This window comes from Octopus bimaculoides, chromosome 21 (genome assembly GCF_001194135.2).
Source record: "Octopus bimaculoides isolate UCB-OBI-ISO-001 chromosome 21, ASM119413v2, whole genome shotgun sequence".
Lineage (NCBI taxonomy): Eukaryota > Metazoa > Mollusca > Cephalopoda > Octopoda > Octopodidae > Octopus > Octopus bimaculoides.
In genome coordinates this window covers 37,934,334-37,938,472 of record NC_069001.1, presented here as the reverse complement: position 1 = coordinate 37,938,472, position 4,139 = coordinate 37,934,334, and the positions used below count along the sequence as shown (strand labels likewise).

Sequence of the window (4,139 nt, the reverse complement as noted above, 5' to 3'; positions counted from 1 at the left end):
TAATTCATGTGAAATTAAAGTGTTTTTTTATTTTTTATTTTCAAACTTTAAAAAAAGATTTTTTTTGTTTTTCACCCATCTATGTGAGGAAATATGGAGATTAAGAATATGGAAAAAATAAACAATTTCAAATTTTTTATGAAAAACTCCAACCCAAAATCATCACCAACACCCGCCTGCCATCATCATCATCGTTTAACGTCCGCTTTCCATGCTAGCATGGGTTGGACGATTTGACTGAGGACTGGTGGACCAGGAGGCGACACCAGGCTCCAATCTGATTTGGCAGAGTTTCTACAGCTGGATGCCCTTCCTAACGCCAACCACTCTGAGAATGTAGTGAGTGCTTTTACGTGTCACCGGCACGAAGGCCAGTCAGGCGGGTACTGGCGATGGCCACGCTCGAAATGGTGTATTTTATGTGTCAGGAGCCAGTGCAGCGGTACTGGCAACGATCTCGCTCAAATGTCTTTTCACGTGCCACTGGCACAAGTGCCAGGAAGGCGACGTTGGTATCGATCATGCTGGTGCTATGTACGTGCCACCAGCACGGAAGCCAGACAGCTGCTCTGGCAACGATCGCGCTCGGATGATGCTCTTAGTGCTCCACTGGCACAGGTGCCGTCACGATTTCGCTTTCGCTCAGCAGCACCCGGTCACTAAAATGGAAAAAAAAGTCTAATAGGTGTTAAAAAAATGTGTGGAAAACGAATATGATAACTAAAAGGGCCATATTTCAGATTGAGTATACGAATCAAAACATTTGTTAGTTTCCATGAGCACTGCATAAATTTCCAAGAAGAAAATCAAGATCAACATTGCAAAAGCCGTCTCGGGTATAATATACACAAGAACAAGCACACAGTTGACAAGGTAACACGAGAGAGATATGTCCATTATTGATCTGTGTGACCAACAGCCTGATAAAAAATGGTTAATGAATGAAATAGTCTTCCATGGGGAACAAGTTTATGTTGCTGAAAGAAATTTAATTGCAACAGAGTGATTTTCATGGAATCGCAGGAGACCAGCATATAAAGTTAGTTTGTAGGACATGGTGTAGTAATAATAATTCTTCTCATTATGAAGATAGTTGGAAATTAAAAAGAACTTAAAGTGCCGCTGTTGACCAAAACTCATTAATAAATTGATCACATACCTATTAAGAAGAAGAAGAATATTAAAAATGCGGGAGTCTTATGGCAGTAGTAGGAGGTTTGTGGAATTGTCTGAAATGGTCAAGTGACCTAAAAGTAACCCATTGTGGTTGTGATTGGAATTCTTTCTTTTCTTTTCCTGTGTATTTGGAATCTCCATGATATAACACATATTCGGAGACAATTTCATTAAAAACATCCATTTTTCTGAAAGTTATGATCATCCAAAGTCGAGGTGGGGGCAGGAATCTGTAGTTATCTCGATTCTAAAATACATAAAATGAGAAATGCATGTAAAAAAAAAAGTCCATCAATATTCAGAGAAATATTTAAAATTTGGATTTATATCCCATCCATCTACGATAAAGTGTCACCAAGTTATGTGGAGGATTCGAGGGACCCAGCAAGCACTGCCTGTGCATTTGCTGTGGACCCAGCAAGATCTCATTCAGTGACTGAGGGTGGGGGCAACCTGCAATGAATGAAAGGGTCCTGGCTAGCTGTTTTTTGATAGAACAACATGTCAATTATTCCCTCATCCATAATGCTTAGTCAAAGATCAAATAGGGACAAGGGTCCACCACTGTCAAGATATTCAATAGTGGACCCTGTGTGTGTGTGCTAGTCTAGGTTGTTGAAGGTCTTCAGTAATTTGATGTTTCCTCATGGGAAGATATGAACAGGAGGGTGTCATCCAGACACCCTCATACCCCACGGCAGAAGGGTTAAGACTGATCCATGTGGTGGGGTAAAGCACTCGTGGCAGTGCCACATAAAAGCACCCAACACACTCTGTAAAATGGTTGGTGATAGGAAGAGCATCCAGCCACAGAAAATCTACCTCAATGAATTCCATCTGATCCATACAAGAAAGGGAAAAGTGAAAGTTAAAATGATGATGATGCTGATGCTAATGGTGATGACAATTCCAAAGGAAATGGTTTCCGATAGAGTTCACGCATATATTTGTGGACAGGAGGTTTAGATCCCCAACAGAATAGCTCTTCAGGTTTCACAGATAAAAGTCCTGCTTCCTTTGTGTGCTTTTCGGTGACTATTAGCTATAAATGATTTCCTACATCACAGCGAAATGGTTTTTTTCCGGTTTTTCTCTGGTGTGAATATGGATATGTTTAACAAGAGCTGAATTCTGAGTGAATGATTTCTCACAGAAATGACAATGGTAAGGTTTATCTCCAGTGGGGATTCTTTCATGAACTGTTAAATAACTATCATGTACAAATGATTTCCCACAGATATCACAAGGAAACGGTTTTGCTCCAGTGTGGATTCTTCCATGTTTTATTAAATTACTGCTGTTACTAAAAAATTTTCCACACATTTCACAATCAAAGTTTCTCTGTAATGGTCTTTGTTTAGTCTCATTACAGAAGCGTTTCTCTCCCCTGTGCCTCCGCAAGGCAGAATCTTTCGTGTTAAAATTAATTGTGCAAGAAGTGTCCAAATGATTCACATCCTTCAGAATAGCTTGGGAGAGAATTCTTAACCGTTTTACTGAACAAATCAGAACCTTCATTATCCTTAACTACTGGAAGCAGTTTTAAAAACCAATCAATCGGTCTTTTGTTGAGGAATGTCATTTTTGAAACTATGTCAAGTTTATCGAGGCAACGGAACTTGCGGAAAATACCAGTTCTGTTATTTTAGTGAATATTTAACATCATTACTGTCCGTGACTGTACTGAACTGTGGGTTCAGTTTCTCGTGTTGGGAATCTTAATTACAATTGGGGAAAACGAGCCAATGTAGATATTTTCTCTACGTACCACTAGAACGTTCGATGTTGACTATGTCACATATTGTGGTTGACAATAACATAGTTATTTCTACGTTAATATATTTAGGTAGGATCAATGGATGCTGTGTAATTTTATATATAGAAAGTTCATACATGACTTGCAGCAGAAGTCCTGGTAAAATTTGTTCTTCTACTGCAAGTTGTAATAGAAAAGTTCAGTTAGAATAAATGTAAAGTAAGAAAAGATTAAAGTGTAAGACGGCTGATGTCGGGAGAAAGACAAATCGTGTCGATATTAGATAGATAGATAGATAAATATATGTGTGTGTGGTTGCGAATATATGTGTTCACCGAGGACTGTAGAAAAGTGATAACATACAAACAATACAGGTATTAAAATTAGTTGGACAACTGAACAGAAAGGTTAATAAAGATATTCACTGAAGAGTTGGTACTTAAAATCTATTTTTTCTGCAAAACTGGGAAGGATGCAACGTCAATATGTGACAACAACGAAAGGTTTTAATAATTCAGTTAATGCGATAAGACTCCGAAACACTGAGATCGCTCTATAATAGATTAGATTATAGATTATATTCATCTATATTAGATTAGATTAATTTATATTAGAATAGCAATAAACATTAACGTTTACCTTAACAGGAAATAACTTCATTTACTCAACAAATCATAAACATACCCAGAAGACGGTGTAAAACGACAAAATTATCGTTGTATAAACCATACCGGTCCGGTGTTTAAGTTAAAGATCCCGGTAATCTGGTCAAGGATAAATAACAACTAGGGGAGATAATTAGGTTCTCATTCAGTTCTATATTGAAGAGATGAGGAATAATCTACATTATTTACATTTGACGCATATTTGTCCTCATCTTGTTTGTTGTTATGACAACGTTTCAGCTGATATACCCTCCAGCCTTCATCAGGTGTCTTGGGGAAATTTCGAACCTGGGTTCTCATTCCTAAAGTATTTGACGAGGCTCTTAGGACAGGCATCGCAACCGACGTGTTAGCAGCGAAGTTGGCCCTCGACCAACACTTTGATGTCAAGCATGAAGGCTGCGTTGTCAGAGCTAAAGTACTTTCGGTAAGCGGGGAGGGGACTAAGGCCGCTCGATGGGCCCGCGTGGTTGAGGCGAAGCGTGGCAACAGAGCGACCATTCGGTCTTTGGTGGACCAGAACGACTGCGAGATTTCGGAAC

At 39.0% G+C, this 4,139-nt stretch overlaps 1 long non-coding RNA gene across 1 annotated transcript; it reads right to left on the bottom strand.

Annotated features, from left to right (window-relative positions):
• Nucleotides 1-9: 9 nt before the first annotated feature.
• LOC128250486 (uncharacterized) lies at nucleotides 10-4,121 on the bottom strand. The gene is made up of 2 exons (XR_008266500.1): nucleotides 3,572-4,121; nucleotides 10-1,423 (listed from the first exon to the last, which is right to left on the bottom strand). It is a non-coding gene; the product is annotated as an uncharacterized LOC128250486 (long non-coding RNA).
• Nucleotides 4,122-4,139: the final 18 nt, after the last annotated feature.